This window comes from Myotis yumanensis, unplaced genomic scaffold (genome assembly GCF_028538775.1).
Source record: "Myotis yumanensis isolate MYYU_CA2020_CCGP unplaced genomic scaffold, mMyoYum1.0.hap1 SCAF_2, whole genome shotgun sequence".
In the NCBI taxonomy this organism is placed as follows: Eukaryota; Metazoa; Chordata; class Mammalia; order Chiroptera; family Vespertilionidae; genus Myotis; species Myotis yumanensis.
The window spans coordinates 110,331,755-110,354,280 of NW_027223753.1; positions in this window are offsets into that span (position 1 = coordinate 110,331,755).

The following is a 22,526-nucleotide window of genomic DNA, read 5'->3' on the forward strand; positions in this document are numbered from 1 at the left end:
GGCAGTAGAGATGGGAGGGAGCAAGGCAGCGGAGATTGAAGGGAGCTGAGACAGCGGAGATGGGAGAAAGCAAGGCAGCGGGCTTCACTCCCTTATCTGCTTTGCTCCAGCCTCAGGAAGCCATATTCTTGCAGGAATCTTCCTGCAACAGGCCTCTAGTATATATCCTATCTAATAATAGACAAACATGGTAATTAACCATACCTCCACTACGCTTCCCATTGGCTGATCAGGGCGATATGCAAATTAACTGCCACCCAAGATGGCGGCCGGCAGCCAGGCAGCTGAAGTGAACATGAGGCTTGCTTGCTCCAGTGAAGGAGGAAGCTAAGGTTCCCCGCCTGCCGCAGCCCAGCTCTGAGCTGCACTCTAAGCAACAATGTTGCAATTATAGAAGCTAAATTAACCCCAGATACCTGCTTTAAGCCAGCCAACCTCGGAGCTGGAGTCACAACAAAGTTTCAATTACAGAAGGTAAATAAATCCCAGAATAAAAAAGAAAAAAAGAAAAAAAGGAGAGACTGGGAGCTTCAGTTGCAGGCTTGGCCCGCCTAAAAACGGCCCTCAGCCCCTCATCCAGACTGGCCAGGCACCCTATTGGGTCCCCCACTCTGAGGGGGTGTGGGCAGCCTGAAAACAGCCATCATCCCCTCACCCAGACTGGCCAGGCACCCCGTGGGGACCCCCACCCTGAAGGGGGTGCGGGCAGCCTGATAACAGCCATTAGCCCCTCACCCAGGCTGGCCAGGCACCCAAGCAGGACCCCCACCCTGATCCGGGACACCCTTCAGGGCAAACCAGCCGGCCCCCACCCGTGCACCAGGCCTCTATCCTATATAGTAAAAGGGTAATATGCAAACTGACCCTAACAGCAGAAAGACTGGGAATGACTGGTCACTATGACACACACTGACCACCAGGGGGCAGACGATCAATGCAGGAGCTGCCCTCTGGTGGTCAGTGAGCTCCCACATGGAGGAGCTCTGCTCAGCCACAAGTCAGGCTGATGGCTGCCAGTACAGCGGTGGTGGTGGGAGCCTCTCCTGCCTCCTCAGTAGCGCTAAGGATGTCTGACTGCAGCTTAGGTCTGCTCCCCACTGGCAAGTGGACATTCCCCAAGGGCTGCCGGGTTGCCAGAGGGATGTCTGATTGCCAGCTTAGGCCCAATCCCCTGGGGAGCAGGCCTCAGCCAGCAGATGGTCATCCCCAAGTGGTCCCAGACTGTGAGAGGGCACAGGCCAGACTGAGGGACGCCCCCCCCCCCCCCGCCCCGAGTGAATAAATATTTGTGCACCGGGCCTCTAGTATATATATAAAAGGCTAATATGCTAAGTGTCTGACTGGAAGCTATGACACACACTGACCACCAGGGGGCAAATGCTCAAGGCAGGAGCTGCCATGATGTGCACAGAGAAATGGCACCATGGACCTGGTGCCCACAAAAGACCACTCAGCTCCCCCAAGTGGGAAACAGGCCCCACCACCACTCTAGAACAAAAGCCCACCAAATTACAGCCAGTGCTGCCAAGACCCCATGGTGAAAAATACGGCCCACAGCCCAGCCCAGCTAGAAATGGTGGCTGTGGGCACCAGGTAATGACGTCACATAGCAATGCCTACTTCCTCTCCCTACCAACTAGCCTCCTTGCAGTTTCTTCAGCCCAGGAACACAACTTGCTTTATGGCCAGGTGGAAACATTTCACACTTTAACCAAATGTCTGTGAAGCATTTTCCCATGCCTCATCTCACTTGATCCTCACAGAAGTCCTGGAGTAGGTAGGTAGGATACTCGGTGGAATCCTATTTTCTTTTCATTAGCCAGAAAACGGAGATTTAGAAAGCTTAGAAACTTGACCCAACTGAAAAGAAGTAAGAAATGGTAAACCTTGAAAATGACTTCAGGTTTTCTCACTGCACAGAATATAGTCAAACACTGCTACAGTTAAATATTTTACCCTTTGTTCTTCCTGTGTGATCTACAGTGTTGCTATTACTGCTGTGTTCCTGACAATTACCAGAAAGAGAAGTTGGGGTGCTTCACTGGGCTGCAAAATTTTAGCTAAATCAGAAGGCAGGTCTAATTAAGCAAGTTTATTCTATATCTATAAAAGGCTAAGTTGACTCATGCATGCGTGATACATATAAAGCTCTCCCTGGCACCAATTGAAAGAGTGTGTCTTCATCTGTCATTGTTGATCGTGAATTTGGTTGACACTTCTATTATAGAGAAAGGGTGAATAGCGATATTAAAATATTTCTTCTAATTAATTTCCTTTCAATGTGCACAAATCAGTGCACTGGGACACTAGTTAAAAAAATAAATCAATAAAATGCCAAAGCCTTGCAGCTCAATAAATTCTGAGATCTTTGGGGGAAAGGATTTTGTTGTATTCTGTACTTTATCACTACTGAATAGCAAAGTGCCTATACTACTATGATGCCCATGACTTGGAGATTTAAATTATGAGGTACATAGAATAAGTCAAGCTTTTATTTTATTTTATTTTTTAGTTCTTTTGCCTTTTTAAAAAATTTAAGTTCTTTATTGTTTAAAGTATAACATAGGTCACCTTTTCCCCATTGACCTCTCCCAGGCTGCCCCAAACAACAGCAAATGCCCTCCCATCTGTGTCCATTGGTTATGCTCATATGCATGAATACAAGTCCTTTGGTTGATCTCTTACTCCCTCACACCCCACCTTCCCTCATAAGATGGATAGTCTGTTTGATGCTTCTATGACTCTGGTTCTATTTTTGTTCATCAGTTTAGGTTGTCCATTATATTCCACATATGAGTGAGATAACATGATATTTATCTTTCTCTGACTGGCTTATTCTGCTTAGCACAATCCTCTCCAGTTCCATCCATGCTGTTGCAAATGGTAAGAGTTTCTTCTTTTTTACAGCAGCATAGTATTCCATTGTATAGATGTACCAGTTTTCTAATCCACTCATCTGATGATGGGCACTTAGGATATTTCCAAATCTTAGCTATTGTAAATTGTGCTGCTATGAACATAGGGGTGCATATATTCTTTCTGTTTTTTTGGCATATATTCCTGGAAGTGGGATTACTGGGTCAAATGGAAGTTCCATTTTTAATATTTTGAGGAAACATCATACAGTGGTTGCACCAGTCTGCATTCCCTACAACAGTGCAAGAGGGTTTCTTATTCTCTGAATTCTCACCGGCACTTGTTATTTGTTGATTTGTTGATGATAGCCATTCTGACAAGTGTGAGATAGTACCTCATTGTTGTTTGGATTTGCATCTCTCAGGTGATCAGTGACTGAACATGTTTTCATGTGTCTCTTTGCATTCAGTATGTCCTCTTTCTAAACGTGTTTATTTAGGTTCTTTGCCCATTGTTTGATTGGGTTGTCTATCTTCTTTTTGTTAAGTTGTATGGGTTCTCTGTAAATTATGGAGATTAAACCCTATCAGAGATAGCATTGGCAAAAATGTTCTCCCATGCAGTGGGCTTCCTTGTTGTTTTGTTGATGGTTTCTTTTGCTGTGCAGGAGCTTTTTGTTTTGATGTAGTTCCATTTGTTTATTTTCTCCTTAGTTTCCATTGCCCCAGGAGCTGTATCAGTAAAGATATTGCTATGACAAATGTCTGCTATTTTGCTGCCTATGGATTCTTCTAGGATTTTTATGGTTACACTTCTTACATTTTGATTTTATTTTTGTTTATGGTGTAAGTTGGTGGCCTAGTTTCATTTTCTTTTGCATGTATCTGTCCAATTTTCCCAACACCATTTATTGAAGAGATTGTCTTGACTCCATTGTATGCTCTTGCCTCCTTTGGCAAATTTAATTGAGCACAATGGCTTGGTTCGATTTTTGCGTTCTCTGTTCTGTTCCATTGGTCTATATGTCTGTTCTTGTTCCAGTACCAGGCAGTTTTGAGAACAGTGGCTTTGTAATACAGCTTGATATCTGGTATCGTGATTCCTCTGACTTTGTTCTTTCTCAAGATTGCTGCAGCTATTCAGGGTCTTTTTTTATTCCAGATGAATTTTGAAGAGTTTTTTTTTAGGTCTTTGAAGGATGACTTTGGTATTTTAATGGGGATTGTATTGAATTTATAGATTGCTTTGGGTAGTATGGACTTTTAATGATGTTGTTTCTACCAATCCATGAAAATGGTATATTCTTTCCTTTGTTTATGTCTTCCTCTATCTCTTTTTTAGGTGTTCTGTAATTTTCTGAGTACAGGTTCTTTACCCCCTTGGATAAATTAATTCCTAGTTATCTTCATTTTTTTGGTGCAATGGTAAATGGGATTTTTTAAATTTTCTCTTTCTTTGAGGTCATTGTGGGTGTATTAAAAAGCCATAGATTACTGGGTGTTAATTTTGTATCCTGCTACATTGCTGAATTCACTTTTTAAGTCTAGTAATTTTTTTTTATGAAATCTTTAGGGTTTTCTTTGTAGGGTTTTCATGTCATCTGCAAATAATGACAATTTTACTTATTCTTTTCCAATTTGGATGTCTTTTATTTCTTCTTCTTTTCAGATTGGTATGGCTAGCACTTCCAGTACTCTGTTGAACAGGAGTGGTGAAAGTGAGCATCCCTGTCTTATTTCTGTTCTTAGGGGAAATGGCTTTATTTTTTGCCCATTGAGTATGATGTTGGCTGTACATTTGTCATATGAGGCTTTTATTATGTTGAGGTATGATCCATGTATTTCCACTTTGCTGAGAGTTTTTATCAGGAAAAAGTGGTGGATTTTGTCAAATGCCTTTTCTGCATCAATTAATATGATTATTTGATTTTTATGTCTTAATTTGTTTGTTACTTATCACGTTTATTGATTTGCAGATATTGGATCAGCCTTGCATCCCTGGAATAAATCCCACTTGGTCATGGTGTATGATCTTTCTAATGTAATGCTGGATCTGATTTGCTAGAATTTTGTTGAGGATTTTGGCATCTATGTTCATGAGGGATATTGGCCTGTAATTCTCTTTCTTTGTAGTGTCTTTATCTGGCTGTGGGATTAGTGTAATGCTGGCTTCATAGAAAGTGCTTGGAAGTGTTTTTTCCTCTTGAATTTTTTGGAACAGTCTGAAGAATAGGTTATAGTTCTTAGAATGTTTGGTAAAACTCTACTGTGAAGGCTTTTGTGTGCTGGAAGCTTTTTGTTGACTCCTTCCATTTCCTCCTTAGTTATTGGCCTGCTGAAATTTTTTGATTCTTCATGATTGAGTTTTGGAGGCTTGTATTTTTCTAGCAAAATGTCTATTTCCTTTAGGTTGTTTTGTTTGTTGGAGCAGAGTTGTTGCTAGTATTTTTTTACAATCTTTTGTATTTCTGTGGGGTCTGTTGTTATTTCTCCTTTTTCATTTCTGATTTTGTTTATTTGTGTTCTCTCACTTTGCTCCTTGGTGAGTCTGGCTAGAGGTTCATCAATCTTGTTTATCCTTTCAAAGAACCAGCTCTTGGTTCATTGATCTTTTTATTGTTTGTTTTGCTTTGGTTTTGTCTCTATTTCATTTATTTCTGCTCTGATCTTCATTATATTCTTCCTTCTGTTCACTCTGGGCTTTTCTTGTTGCTCTCTTTCTAATTCTTTAAGTTGTAGAGTTAGATAATTTATTACCAGTTTTTCTTGTTTTTTATTGTTGTTGTTGTTTGAGGTAGCCCTGTAGAGCTATAAACTTTCCTCTTAGGACTGTTTTCACTGTGTCCCATAGGTTTTGGATTGTTGTGTTTTCATTATAATTTTTTTCCAGGATGTTTTTAATTTCTTCTTTGATCTCTTTGATAACCCCTTCATTGTTTAATAGCATGCTATTCATCCTCCCAGTGTTTGAATTTTTTTGATTGTTTTTATTGTATTTGAGTTGTAATATTATGCCATTGTGGTCTGAGAAGATACTTGATATGATTTCAATCTTCTTGAATTAGTAGAGACTGCCTGTGACCAAATATGTGGTCTATATTTGAATATATGCCATGTGCACTTGAGACACATCTATATTCTGTTGCTTTGGGGTGAAATTTTCTAAATATGTCAATTAAGTCCATCTGATCTAGTGAGTCATTTAGGATTGCTTTTTCTTTGCTGATTTTTTGTCTTGAGGATTTATCCAGCAATGTCAATGGGGCATTAAAGTCCCCTACTATGATCATATTGTTGTCGATTCTCCCTTGATATCTTCCAGAAGTTTGTTATGTATTTGGGTGCTCCTGAATTGGGTGCATATATGTTTACCAGAGTTATATCCTCTTTTTATATCGATCTCTTTAGTTTATGAAGTGGCCTTCCTTATCTCTTGTTATGGCCTTTACTCTGAGGTCTATTTTGTCAGATATATGTATTGCTACCCCAGCTTTTTTTTTTCATTTCCATTTGCCTGAAAGATATTTTTCCATCCCTTCACTTTCAGTCTATATGAGTCTCTTGTGCTGTGGTGGGTCTCTTGTAGACAGCATGTATATGGTTTATGTTTTCTTATCCATTTAGCCAGTCAATGTCTTTTTATTGGTTTATTTAGTCCATTCATATTTAATGTTATTATTGATAGGCACTTGTTGTAGCAATTTTTTATTTTTATTTTTTGTGCCTGTGTTCCTTCTTCCCTTTTTTTAAAAAAATATATTTTATTGATTTTTACAGGGAGGAAGGGAGAGGGATAGAGAGTTAGAAATATAGATGAGAGAGAAACATCGTTCAGCTGCCTCCTGCACAGCCCCTATTAGGGATGTGCCCGCAAGCAAGGTACATGCCCTTGGCCGGAATCGAACCCGGGACCCTTCAGTCCGCAGGCTGACGCTCTATCCACTGAGCCAAACCAGTTAGGGCCCTTCTTCCCTTTTTTTCTTCTTTGTACAACAGTCCTTTTAGCATTTCTTGTATTACTGGCTTGGTAATGATAAACTCCTTTATCCTTTTTTTTTTGTTGTTTTTTTTCTTGTCTGTGAAGCTTCTGATTTCCCCTTCAATTTTGAATGATAGCCTTGCTGGATAGAGTATTCTTGGTTTCACTCCCTTGCTTTACATCACTTTGTATATTTCTTTCCATTCCTTTCTGGCCTGATGTGTTTCTGTTGAGAAATCATTTGATAATCTAATGCAGAGGTTCTCAACCTGTGGGTCACAACCCCTTTGGGGTCGAATGACCTTTTCACAGGGGTAGCCTAAAACCATCCTGCATATCAGATATTTACATTACAATTCATAACAGTAGCAACATTACAGTAGCCACGAAAATAATTTTATGGTTGGGTCACAACATGAGGAACTGTATTTAAAGGGCCAGAAGGTTGATAACCACTGAATGGGAGGTCCTTTGTAGGTACTTTTTATCTCTCTCGTGCAGCCTTTAAGTTTCTGTCTTTGTCTTTAACGTTTGCCATGGTAATTATGACGTCTTGATCTGAGTCTTTTTGGGTTTATCTTGTTTGGGACTCTTTGTGCTTGCGTGACTTTTTTCTTCCCCAAGTCAGGGAAGTTTTCTGACATTATTCCTTCAAATAGTTTTTCTAACCCTAGCTCCTATTCTTGTCATTCTGGCACCCCTATTATATGCATGTTACTTTGTTTCATCTTGTCCGAAAGCTCCCTCAGGCTCTCCTCTGTTTTGAGTTTTTTCTCGAATTACATTTCAGATTGGGTGTGTTTTGCTTCCCTGTCTTCTAATTTGCTCATTCAGTCCTTCGTTTCTCCTAGTCTACTGTTAAAATCTTCCATATTGTTTTTATTGTAGCTATATCACTCTTTATTTCCTCCTGGTTCTTACATAGGTTGTTGATTTTCTCATCCATTCAGTTTATGAACTGTATGACCCTTACTCTGAATTCTTTTGCTGACATATTGCATGCCTCCATTTAATTTAGTTCCTTTTCTAGCAATTCCTCCTTTTCTTTTCCTTTGGGGATTGTTCTTCTGTTTCACCACTTTTGCTCTCACCAAAGGATGTAGGTGTTTGAGTCCTTCAGGGTCTGTGGCTTTAGCGGTGGGCTTGGTGGCATGTTGCACAGTCATGGGCAGAGGTTGCTTCTTAGGCAGTCATGAGTGGCGTCTGCTACTTGGGCAGTCATGGCCCATGGCTGCTTGTGAGGCAGTCACTACTTGCATGGTCACAGGGCAGCTGCTCTTCCTATGGTCATGGACTAAGTCAAACTTTTAAATGCTAATCTTATTGTTTATTATGTGGTTGATTAATATTAGCAGAAATCTTACTAAAATTATATGTGATAAATACTACTTCATATAAATATTTGTACTGCAGGTCTATCATTACTCTCTATTTATTTTTCCAGTTGGAGTTATATAGGGAGTTATTTTCTTGGTATTAGGGAATCAACGTTTTCTGCCTCCACACTGCTCCATTTCTTTATTTCTTGAAAACAATTCCTTAAGCCATGTTTAAAACTTTCTACTATCTTTCTACAATGGGTTCCCAGCCATCAAAATTGTGTGTCCTCTTATTCTAGCTGACTAGTTTCTTATCTATATTTATATGTAAATTGTGCTAAATTTAAGACAAGGGATTCTAATTTAAAATTCCTATGACTCATTTTTCACATCTAACAGTGTGGGAAGTACTTTCAGGCAATTTACTTTTCCAGTCCTGGATAAGGTGAAAAAAAAAATGCATGTCTTATTAGCAATGATTCTTTTACTCCTGAGAAACTTAGCAAATGACCTGAAGAAATATAAGTAATATACAGGGAGGGAGAAAAGTAGGTTTCTAGTTGTGAGTACATGAAACACAGAATTTATTCCTGTATTATTATTTATTAATTATTGTATTATTTTCCACATGAACAATCATGAACTTATTTTTGCCTCTCCTTGTATATCTTACTCTGTATTTTATGACTTTGGTGTTTTCTCAAACTTAATAATTAAATCTATATAATTTAACATTTGCTAATTGAGATTTTTTGACCAAATAAAAATTCTGATCCCATAGATACACATTTTCCTTTTTTGAAATATTTGAGTATTTTTTTTTCTCCATTTCAGCTAGTTTTCTCCTACAGCAATGAAAGAAAAACTTCTCACTGATGGATCCTTTTAACTTTATTCTTTCTCTTTCATTCTCTGCAACAGTTTGTCATCTCCTCTTGGTAGAAACAAGACTTCCTTCCTCCCAGCTCCCACCCTCTGCCCCATGGAAGTACAAGATAGTGATTATGTTTAATATAGACTTTCATTTTAAAGAAAGTGGACAGAAAAATGTGGTTATTAAAATAATGGCACATATACCTTGTCTATTTATACCAATGCATTCATGAATGGCAAATATATTTAGCATAAATTGATACTGGTGAATAAAATGTTGGAGGCTCAAATATCTTTTTTGTCACTTACAATTAAATAAAAATTTATATATGCAATTTCTGTTCATAATATAGTTGGCCTTTGATAATTAATGACAAAAAAGAGTGCAATGTAAAACTATGGTAGCTCTGTGTCCTTAAAACAGAGCAAGCAACCTTGAGAGTTGAGACATTGGGTTCAATTATTCTTCTGTCTCAAAGGACCTCCTACTATATGGACACAAGCTCAGTATCAGGCTCTTTATTGTTCCCATGAAATCATTGTTGTCCCTGAAATCATTGATAATCTCTGAGACTCTGTTATATTTTACTTTTTGTTCTCCTAAATCAGAACTATATAGTTCAGACTTATCACCAAGTAGAAATGTCTATGCTATCATAAACATTTTCATTTTGAAGTGTACCTTCATTTTGTCTACTATATACTCACTGGTCATTAAGCATGAGCCTCTTGATAAATATTTTCTATCTTTAACTTCTGAAGTCTTATTAATGGATTTTTAAGAATGCCAGAGTTTATGCCATAGAAATTATGGTATTTTCATGATAGATAAAATCATGATTGTCATACCATATAAAATGAACATGTGTCAAAGATTTTAATTAACGAGGAAACAAAACTGCTGCAAAGAAAACTCAAAGTGCCACAGGGTTATAGTGAGATAACACATTCTGAAATAAATTTACGAATGGATGCAAAACTGAGAAAATTTGTCAATATTCACAGATCAATATGCATTGGTCAAATGCATTCTATCAGACACAATTTGTATTTTTACAAACAGAAATTATTTTTAATACTATTAGTTTTTTTTTTTTAGAAGTTAATATCTATCGATGTAGTGCTGTAAGAACCCTAGTCAAAGACAAAATAAATTGCACAGTCCCATGGGATCAGTTAATCTCCAGAAGCTATGGTGTTCCATTGAAAAGATATCCATTGGTCTCTTTTTTTCAATTATTTCTTCCTTATTTGTCATCTTAATAAACTCGTAGAAAGATTATTCTTGATCATAAAATAAGGGTGGTTCATTACATTTGGCCTGATTATTTGCATTTATGCAGTATACATCTTAATTTACTATGTATTCTTTCTCAAATCATTTTGCAAAATCCAGAATAATATGGTATTAAACAATCAAAAAGTTTACTTCTTTCTAGAAGTTGTCATGAGGAATCTCAGAGTGGATTTTAATTTTAAAGACTTCTATTATTTGCTATCTTGAAAGTAGGAAACCAAGACCCGAGCATCTTTACAACAAATTTCACCTGCAGTGTCTGTAAATTTGGATGAAATGTTCTCCTCTCCAAGTCTCCCAAATATCACTCAGGTTCTTTGGCATGTCAATAAGTGAACTTTCATACCACTTATAAGGATGGGGTTCTATCCATCCTTATAAGCCAGGGGCCAGGGCAGTTTCTCTGTGAGGACTTTGTAGACATCATCTTTTAAAAAATTTTCTTAAAAGTGGCTTGTCATCTACCTGGTTAAATAAACATTATTCCCAACTATAAGCACTCTGAGAAGACATGGTTGCATAATTGATATTTCCAATCACATCTTGTTAGAAATGAGGATAGATTTTTAATGCCTTTAAATAACTAAATTAACATAAAAAGTCAGAAGACTTAAGAATTTCTGAGTGGCCAATGGAAATCAGATAATATTTTTAAATGTTTAATTTTGGTTTACAAAAGCAGAGTCTATCAAATTATCATGTTTTAATAGGTTTTGGGTTAGGTTAGAATCTGTTTTATTCTTGACTCAGTCCAGTCTGAAAGTTGTTGAAGTGATGTCATCATCGGACTTTATCCAAAAGTCTTTTCTTTGAATTTTCAATAGTGTGAAGTACCTGCCATAGTTCTTTTCCATAGTGTCCTGACACTCTTTTTTTGTTGAAAACAAAAACTCTATCTTATCAAAGAGTTGTCACATAGCATTGGAGTAAAACAAAGACTATAGATGACAGAAACTTATGGCTATTGTTAATTTCTTACTGAAAAAATTTTAATGTAAAAGGATTAATGAGTTTATAATATGAATCTGTAAGTGGCCAAAAGTGTTGGTTGTTTTGTGACATGCACAATATCATAATACAGCTATTCCAAATATAATTTTAGAAAATTATATCTAGGGATAACTGATTAAGCCAATTTTAAAAACATCAGTGAATGTTATACCTGATTTATTAAAAACATGATTATCTACACTAATAAAAGAGAAACATGGTAATTAGTGTACGACCGCTACCCTTTTCATTGGCTAATCAGTGTGTATATGCAAATTAACTGTCAGCCAAGATGGTGGCCGGCAGCCAGGCAGCTGGAAGCAAACATGAGGCTTGCTTGCTCCAGTGAAGGAGGACTCCAACGTTCCCTGCCTCACTTGCCGGCCTCTCAGCTGCAACTCTAAACAACTATGTATTATGTTGCAAATAAGAAGCTAAACAAAACCCCAGAAACCGGCTTTCATTCAGCCGGGCTTCCGGACCATACATTGTATTGATGTTTTCAGCAGCAATGCCTCAGAGATAAGCTGACCCAGAATAAAAAAAAAAAAAATGAAAACAAGGAGCGGTTGGGACCTTCAGTCACCCGCTTCAGGAAAACAGCCCTCAGCCCCTCACCCAGACTGGCCAGGCACCCCAGTGGGGACCCACACCCTGATCCAGGACACCCTTCAGGGCAAACCAGCCGGCCCCCACCCGTGCACCAGGCCTCTATTCTATATAGTAAAAGGGTAATATGCCTCCCAGCACTGGAATCAGCATGACAGGGGGCAGCGCCCAAACCCCCTGATCGCCCTGTGGCTCTGTGTGTGACAGGGGGCGGGGCCACAACCTCTCTATCTGCCCTGCCCTGAGTGTGACAGTGGCGGAGCCCCAACCCCCTGATCGGCCCTGCTCTGTGTGTGACAGAGTAGAGCCATAACCTCTCCATCGGCCCTGCCCTGAGTGTGACAGTGGTGGCGCCCAACCCCCTGATCCGCCCTGCTCTGTGGGTGATAGAGGGTGGCGCCCCAAGCCCCCTCCATGGGCCTTGCTCTGTGTGTGACAGGGTAGAGCCATAACCTCCCCATTGGCCCTGCCCTGATTGTGACAGGGTGCAGTGCCCCAACTCCCTGATCCGCCCTGCTCTGTGTGTGACAGGGGGCAGTGCCCCAGCTCCCCTATTGGCCCTACTCTGTGAGTGACAGGGGGGAGCTCCTCAACCCCCTAATCGGCCCTGCTCTGTGCATGACAGAGGGGAGCTCCCCAACCCCCTGATCGACCCTGCTCTGTGTGTGACAGGGTACGGAGCCCCAACCCCCCTGATTGGCCCTGCTCTGTGAGTGACAGGGGGCAGCACCCCAACCCCCTGATCGGCCCTGCTCTGTGCGTGACAGGGGTTGGCGCCGCAACCTCCCCATTGACCCTGCCTTGAGTGTGACAGGGGGCGGTGCCCCAACCCCCCAATTGGCCCTACCCTGAGCGTGACTGAGGGTGGCATCGCAACCTCCCGATCCGTCCTGCTCTGTGCATGACGGGGGTGGCGCCCCAACTCCCCAATTGGCCCTGCTCTGAGCCTGACCAGGGGCTGCACCTAGGGATTGGGCGTGCCCTCTGCCACCTGGGAGCAGGCCTAAGCCAGCAGGTTGTTATCTCCTGAGGGGTCCCAGACTGTGAGAGGGCATAGGCCAGGCTGGGGGACCCCCATCCCCCTCTGCGAGTGCACAAATTTTTGTGCACCAGGCCTCTAGTAATTTTTATAATTATGATACTGAGACGTTATATACATGATATTCAAAGAATACTCCTAAAACATGAAGTAAAGAGATTCATAAGTAAGGACAAAGACCTAGACATCTGTATGTCTATGCAACTCTATGAGTAAGTCTGATATATATCCTCATTTGAGAACCATTGGCCTTAAGATATTAAATTTAAATTAAAATTACAGCCAAATAAACAACTTAAATAAATACAAGATTATGAGCAATAACAATATGCTATAGTCTAATATCTTCAAGCAAATCATGAGAATTATGGCAAATATAGGAAAAAATCAACTGATTTGATAAGACCTTTTATTAGTACTTCTCTGAGCATAAAAGTGTCTCAAAGACAGTGAAGATTTTGGTACAGTTGATTCTCATTGCTGTAAAATTCTGTATTTCTGAACTTGCCTACTTGCTAAAATGTATTTGTAATGTCCCACACAATCCTTGTGGATGCATGAATCCCATTTGAGGATTCTACCATATATATATATTGATTTCAAAGAGGAAGGGAGAAGGGGGTAGAAATAGAAACATCTATGATGAGAGAGAATCACTGATCAGCTGCCTTCTGCACACCTTATACTGAGGATCAAGCCTGCAACCCGACCTGGAATTGAACCATGACCTCCTGGTTCACAGGTCAATGCTCAACCACTGAGCTACACCAACCAGGCTCTACTGCCAAGAGGCATCTCTTTCAAGGATAACTGAATGCTATGGTTTTAATATTTGTCTCCTTTTTGTTTGTGATTTCACAGTCTTAAATTACCCTCATAGGCCCCAAATGGGGCAATAATGTTAATTATATCAAATTATATTTTGTGAGTTTCAGGTAATAATAGATCACTAAATCAATAGGAAGAGGAAAAATGTGTTTCTTATAGTAGAGTGATGATTGATAAATATAGGAGGAATAATAAAAATTGTAATCTTCATTTTACAATCACCACTGTGTAAACTGATAAAGAAAAGAGTAACTGGATAGTAAATCAGGGATGGGGAAAGTTATATGAGGTTCAGAATATTTTCATAATCTTAAAAATCTCTCCACAAGATCCTTATTACACTCTATTCTAATTATTCATGGATTTTGGATTTGTGAATTCACCTACTTGCACTTTATGGCCTCTTTGAGTAACCTGAACATGGTTCACTTGTGGAAGTTACTTTAGATCATCCTCTTATTCTAAAATCTGTCTTCTTTCTTCAGTTTAGGAGGAACCTTAATCTCTAAACTTTGGGTCTCTGATTTCATCCAGAAATAGCTTTTGCACTTCACCTTGAATTCCTGTCACTGAAACACCAGAGACCTCCTTCTACTCAACCCTTTAATTCTCTGTATCAGGTCTTCTGGAGTTATGACAGATATGATCAAACACACCTTAAGACCCATTTGGCCCTGATTTTATCTCTACTTAGCAACGTGGGCCACATCATAGAGTTGGGCTAGCTGTGGTGACCTGTCAACTTCAGCTTGTTTGTGACAGGCCACATGTACTAGATATTTGGTTTGTCAGTAATAATTGTTTAAATAATTCCATTTTTCTTTAGTGGATGACACCCAGAATAGAGCAAAGGTACGTTTATACTTGTTCATATGGAACATAATATCCTATCTAATAAAAGACAAAAAGGGTAATTAACTGTACCTCTGCTATGCTTCCCATTGGCTAATCAGCGAGATATGCAAAATAACTGCCAACAAAGATGGCGGCAGGCAGCCACACAGCTGAAGAGAGCAGCAGGCTTGCTTGCTCCAGTGATGGAGGAAGCCAAGGTTCCCCACTTGCCACGGCCTGGCTCTGAGCTCCGAAAGCAACAGCTCCAAAAGCAACAAAGTTTCAATTATAGAAGCTGAACAAACTCCAGATACCTGCTTTCAGCCAGCCGCGGCCTCAGAGCTGGAGCGAGCAGGATGGCAACAAAGTTTCAATTATAGAAGCCAAACAAACCCCCAATACCTGCTTTCAGCCAGCCGCGGCCTCAGAGCTGGGAGCGCCAGTGACGGCAACAAAGTTTCAATTATAGAAGGTAAATAAATCCCAGAATAAAAAAGAAAAAAAGAAAAAAAGGAGAGGCAGGAGCTTCAGTTGCTGGTCAGCCTGAAAACGGCCCTCAGCCCCTCACCCAGACTGGCCAGGCACCCCAGTGGGGACCCCCACCCTGAAGGGGGTGTGGCCAGCCTGAAAACAGCCAACAACCTCTCATCCAGGCTGGCCAGGCACCCAAGCGGGACCCCCACCCTGATCCCGGACACCCTTCAGGGCAAACCAGCTGGCCCCCACCTGTGCACCAGGCCTTTATCCTATATAGTAAAAGGGTAATATGCAAACTGACCCTAACAGCAGAAAGACTGGGAATGACTGGTCACTATGACACACACTGACCACCAGGGAGCAGACGCTCAATGCAGGAGCTGCCCTCTGGTGGTCAGTGTGCTCCCACATGGGAGAGCTCTGCTCAGCCACAAACCAGGCTGATGGCTGCCAGTACAGCGGTGGTGGTGGGAGCCTCTCTCGCCTCCTCAGCAGCGCTAAGGATGTCTGACTGCAGCTTAGGTCTGCTCCCCGCTGGCAAGTGGACATCCCCCGAGGGCATCCGGGCTGCCAGACGGATGTCTGATTGCCAGCTTAGGCCCAATCCCCCGGGGAGCAGGCCTAAGCCAGCAGGTGGTCATCCCCTGAGGGGTCCCAGACTGTGAGAGGGCACAGGCCGGGCTGAGGGACTTTCTCCCCACCCCCAGAGTGCACAAATTTTTGTGCACCGGGCCTCTAGTAATTAATATATATTAACATAATCATAAACTCTGTTTCATGTACTCACAAATGTAAACCTACTTTTACACCACCATGTTCCCTTAATTGAAGTTATAATTTTTTGGCAAATATCCCTGAGTCACCTTGGTAGTTTAATACAGATGTTCTCAGTCTTAGCAATAATAACATTTTGGGTTAAAATTTTCTTTTTGTTGAGGTATCCTGTGCATTGTAGGGTGTTTAGCAGCAGCTCTGGCCTCTATACTTAGTACCCCCTGAGTAGTAACAACAAAAAATGGTTCTAGACCAGGGGTGGACAAACTTTTTGACTCGAGGGTCAAAATGTGTTCTTAAACTGGACCGGAGGGCCGGAACAAAAGCATGGATGGAGTATTTGTGTGAACTAATATAAATTCAAAGTAAACATCATTACATAAAAGGGTACGGTCTTTTTTTTTTTAGTTTTATTCATTTCAAACGGGCCGGATCCGGCCCGCGGGCCGTAGTTTGCCCACAGCTGTTCTAGACATTGCTAAATGTGTTCCAATTCAAGGACTACTGGTCAAATACTTTGTTTCAAATCTCCACTTACTAGCTAGGAGGACACTGAACATCAGTATTCTCAACTGTAAAGTGGACCCACTATTGCTCCTAATGCAAATAATTATTAAAGAGATAAATGAGTTAATACATTTCAAACTTTTGAGTACATATCTTGCACATAATAGGCACTCAAATAAATGAATGCTCTTATTATTTTATTATTGATTATACATAGTAAAGGGACTCATTAATAATCAAAGTAAATATTTGTAGGCTACCCTAAGACAAATGTTATTCCATGGATAGCTATTTAGAATAACTATTTATTTATTGTATTTATTTATTTTTTATTGCTTAAAGTATTACAAAGGGTATTACATATGTGTCCTTTTTTTTTCCCCCACCCTTGACAATCCCCTGGCATCCTCTACCCCCCAGTGTCTTATGTCCATTGGTTATGCTTATATGCATGCATAAAAGTCCTTCAGTTGATCTCTTACCCCCTCCCTCCTAACCACCAACTCTTCCCGGAAGTGTTTGTTTTCTTAGAGAGCCTTGTTTAAGTTATTTTGTTGATTTAGTAGCATTGAAGTCCATGAAGTTATAAAAAACTTTTCACAAGATTTTTTGAGGCCTGAAGTAGAATATCTAGGATGTTTAAACTTATGTGCATATTTGTCATTAAAATGGTCTTATGAAGTTCTGGATGCACAAGGAGCCACTGCCTATTTTCCCATAGTTAAATAGGGTTCTCTAATAGCAGAGGAAAGATCTCTAGGGCAGATGCTGTGTTCGATTTATTTTCTATACCATACAGAGACCATTATGAATTCCAATGAACTTGATTTTGAGAGAATACCTTTTTTTTTTTTTTTTTTTCCGTGAGAATCTTTTAGAATTGACATTAACTCAGAATGTATTAGTTTATTATTTGAGCCACCTTAGGTAGCCCAAGAAAATCAATAAATCTCAATGTAGGTAAAAACAACAACAACAACAAAACATATGAAATGGAGGATGTTGGAAGATCTCACTCTAAAAATATACTTATTTCAGAGGGTCTCTTTCAATTAAAATTTATTTTAAATGTATATTAATATACTAGCTTAGTGGGTAGTATAGGATTGGGACATAGGGTAGGTTGGTGATTATGGGACACAGAGGATAGATAAATGCATTTAGAGCATGATATAGAGTCTAAAAAGGGCTGATTTTAATAATTCAAGCCAATAGGACCAAATAGATACTCATTTCCAGTTTGATCTGTCTGATATGTCACTTGGGCCTGGTGGGAAGCCTGGAGATGTCCCAATCCCTGGAGAACTAGTTCCCAGGCTGGGCAATGGGCAGAGTTTCTGCAACCTCAAATTGTAGGCAGATGCTAGAGGATGGGGAGATAATTACAGAAGTGGTATCTTGGGAGGATTTTGGGTTAATAGAAAGATAAATGGTATTAAGAGAAATTTCTAAGTCAAAGGAAACTAGGATCAGCCAAGTGGAATTACCAAGAGCTTCAGAATCCAAGCTGGTATGGAGGAGGACCGAAGCTATGACCTGGAACAGTTCTCTCAGCAATTGGGGTATTTTCCTAGTGTTTTAGAATTCAGAGCCATAATTCCTTGTGAAGGTAAAGGTTGAGAGCCTATTTCACTCAACATTTAACAAATTTTTATTGAATAGGTTAATATTTGCTAGGGAATTTGTTAGGTGGTAGTGGTGCAATGGCAGGTACATTTAGATCTGATTCCTGGTACCTGCTCTCATAAAGCTCTCAAATGAGTTAAATATATTAATTACCATATTAATATGTAGATATGTACTAAGATAACTACTAATTATGCAAATAAAATTATTCTTTTACAGTGCAAAACAAAACTGTTCTACACTGTGGTAGTGATGATGGTGGTATGATGGTGGTATGAGGGCAGAAATCAAGAGAGGCTTCCCAAATAACTGTTTTGTTTTGTTTTGTTTTGTTTTGTTTTTGCTGAGATTCCACTATATATAGGAAATAAGCAGCATTCCAAACAAAGGGAATTCAAGAGCATAAAGATTGGAGACTCAGTGGGGTCGGTGTGTGGATGAGTAATACAGCAAGCTTCAGTAAGTGAAAGGTGTCCAGTAAGGCTGAAACCTGGAGACTGAGGGGAACAAATTTGAAACACGGCAGAGCAAGAGGAATTCACATTGTGCAGGATATTATAAGCCATCAGAAATATATGGGTCTGTATGCTAAACTTAACAGATAATCACTAAAAATATTTAAGGAGAGGGTGAAAGATCCTGTTTGTAATTTAAAAGCATCCTTTTGATAATTCTGTCCTGATTGGATTATAATGGTAGAAAGAGTAGATATAGGAATATCCTTAGCAGGCTATTATAGTGCTTAGCTATAAGATGATGGTGACTTGGTTTAGAATGATAGAGTTCATAAGAAGAGCCATGGATGAACCATAGAGGTTGTAAGAGGTAAATTGGAGGATTTGCTGATGGATTAGACTTGAGTGTGAGAGAGAAGAAGGTGTTATGCTTGACTAGGAATGCTCATGTAGGAAACTGAATGGATGCTGGTGCTACTGATTAGGTCTGATGAGGAAGACCACAGTTCAGTTTGAGGTTTTTGAAATACCAAGTGGAGATGTCCAAAAGGCATGCCTGGCCTGATTATATAAATCTGTGTCTTTTCTCTGCAGATGTAAATTGAAACCATGGGCTTCAATATTTCTTAGACAATAGATTTAGAAGAAAATGAGATTTTAAAACCTGAAGAGTATTATGTTAAGTGAAATAAACCAGAGAAAGACAAGCATCACATGATCTCACTCATATGTGGAATATAAAGAACAAAATAAACTGATGAACAAAATAGACCTGGAGATATAGGAACATGGAACAGACTGTTGAATCTCAGAGAGAGTGTGGGAAGAGATTAACCAAAGAATTTATATGCATACTAGAGGCCTGGTGCATGAAATTCATGCACGGGGGGTGGGGGTACCCTCAGCCCAGCCTGCACTCTCTCCAATCCAGGACCCCTCAGGGGATATCCAACTGCCGGTTTAGGCCAGATCCTGAGGATTTGTCCTAAACCGGAAGTTGGACATCCCTCTCACAATCTGGAATCGCTGGCTCCTAACTGATCACCTGCCTGCCTGCCAGATCGCCCCTACTGGCCCCCCTGCCAGCCTAATCACCCCTAACTGCCTCTGCCTGCCAACCTGGTTGCCCCCAACTGCTCCCCCTGCCAACCTGGTTGCCCCCAACTGCCCCCCCCCACCGGCCTGATCACCCCCCACAGCCCCCCTCTACTGGACTGATTTCCCCTAACTGCATGCCCGCCAGCCTGGTCACCCCTCACTGCCCCCCCTGCTGCTGTTCAGTCATTTGGTCATCCCTCACTACCCCCTCTGCTTCCTGGCTGCCCTACACAGCCTGGTGCTCAATCGTTTGGTCATCCCTCACTAACCCCCTGCCGGCCTGGTCACCCCACGCAGCCTGCTGCTCAGTCATTTGGTCGTCCCTCCCTCACTAACACCCTTGCTGGCCTTGTCACCCCACTCAGCCTGTTCAGTCATCCGTTCGGTCATCCATTCAGTTGTGATGGCCCCTGGCTCTTTATATGTATAGATATGCATAAACTATGAACACAGACAATAGTGTGGTAAAGGCCTGGGGCAGGGGGTGGGTGTGGGATAGAAAGGATCAATGGGTGAAAAAGGGGATATATGTAATACTTTCAACAATAAAGATAAATTAAAAGATAAAACTGAGTTTTGAAGAATTCCCACATATAATAACCAAGTAGAGGAAGATAACATGGAAAAAGAGAATGAAAATAAGTAGTCAAAGAGAAGAGAGAAAGACAAGCAAAGTGTGGCACTACAAATACAATAGAAAGGTGCTTCGGATAATGAGAGAACCTTGACATATTGGAATGATGGTAAGAAGTTAGGTGAAGACAAGGATTGGTTTGGATATTAAGTCCATGGTTGACCTTAGGTAGTTCTTAGCAAGAGATGTTTTGGTGATGGTAAAGGCCAGGTTTCTGAGTGCTTTAGAATCAAGGAGGTCAAAAACAGTGTTAGGCAAGTGTTTGATTGAGAGTATTAGGGTAACAGATTGGGTGGATATAGGTCATAGGCGTCATATGTAAATTGTTAGAAATTAAGCTAGCAGGGACTTCAGAACATTTAAACATAAATTGAGAAAATGTGCTTGAGAGGAACTGCTAGAATAAAAGGAGAATGTAACAGGATGGAGAGTTACTTGGAACAATCTTGCAAAATCATTTGGAATCAGAAGTGGCTTACTGAGACATTACTGAAACTTGCATAGGTCGGTTTGTTGTATATATTTTCTTCTTGGTTAGCTTTTTAAAAATTGTCATTGATTATGATTTTTTCTCATTATAAATAAACTAGAGGCCCGGTGCAAAAAAATTTGTGCACTGGGGAGGGGGGGGGTCCCTCAGCCTGGCCTGTGCTCTCTCGCAGTCTGGGAGCCCTTGGGGGATGAACACCTGCTGGATTAGGCCCACACCCTAGGGGATTGGGCCTAAGCTAGCAGTCAGACATCCCTCTGGCAGCCCGGGAGCACTCGGGGGAAGTCCACTTGCCAGCGGGGAGCAGGCCTAAGCTGCAGTCGGACATCCTTAGCGCTGCTGAGGAGGTGAGAGAGGCTCCCACCACCACCGCTGTACTGGCAGCTATCAGCCTGGCTTGTGGCTGAGCTGAGCTCCCCCTGTGGGAGCACACTGACCACCAGGGGGCAACTCCTACATTGAGCATCTGCCCCCGGGTGGTCAGTGTGTGTCATAGTGACCAGTCATTCCCAGTCATTCTGCTGTTAGGGTCAATTTGCATATTACCCTTTTATTATATGGGAGTGCCTGGCCAGCCTGGGTGAGGAGCTGATGCCTGTTTGCAGGCCCTTCAAGGTGGGGGTCCCCCCTGGGGTGACTGGCCAGCCTGGATGATGGGCTGATGGCTGTTTGCAGGCTGGCCACAGCCCCTTCAGGGTGGGGGTCCCCCATGGGGTGCCTTGCCAGTCTGGGTGAGGGGCTGAGGGCCATTTTCAGGCTTGCTAAGCCCCACAGCAGGAACCCTCACCCCATGAGGGTGTGGCCAGCCTGGGTGAGGGGCTGATGGCTGTTTGCAGGCTGGCCACGGCCCCCAGCCATCCAAGCTCCCAGTGGAGGCTGGCTGGAAGCAGGTATCTGGGATGTATTTATCTTCTATAATTGAAACTTTGTTGCCTTCAGCGGAGGCCACAGCTGGCTCAGGGCCAGCAGGAAGCTTGGCTTCCTCCATCGCCCGGGCAACCAAGCCTCCTGTTTGCTCCAGCTCTGTGGCTGCTGGCCGCCATCTTGGTTGGGTTAATTTGCATATAGTCGCTCTGATTGGCTGGTGGGAGTGGCTTAGGGCGTAGCAAAGGTATGGACAATTAACATCTTTGTCTTTTATTAGTCTAGATATACATTAATTTTTAGTTTTATCTTTATAATTTTGTATGACTTTTCTTAACAATAGATAACCTCCTCTAATTATGTTAGAATTAGCTCACATATAGCTTTTTTACAACTCCATTTTTGATCAACTCAATTATGTTTATTTTGCAAAAAATAATAAAATAGCATAGATTACAAGTAGAAGGGATTTCTTCTTCTGTGATTTCTAGAATTTATTTTCCTCATTCTAAAGGTCTGTTATTTTTGCTTGAGTTACCTTCCCTTTAAGTAGAACTAAGTACAGAAATTCACAGGAATCCTCCTGAGAACAGTTTTTCTGGAAGTGTCTTTAGCATACAAAGACAATTCTGTAAACTCAGCCATAGCTTTGAAAGTTAGAGTGCTGGGGCCCCAGTTCAGTAGTTTCAGAAGCAAGGCATTCATATACTGCCAGGATTTGCTAGTACCTAAGCAGCAGGAGGGATGCAAAGAGAAAGACAACTGGATGGGCTCATCAAGCAGGGAGGAGGAACCTGGGAGCCTGTTCCAAAATGATGGCTGGTGTTTTTCAAAGGACAAATGGCAGCAAAGAGATCCTCTGTATCTGATCTGTAATTCAGATAGTCTTATACTGAGGAACCCTTCTATGGCCTGGAGAGTTTTTTCCAGCCACATCTGACACAGCAGAGGAATTTTGCTTCAATTTTCAGGGGCCTT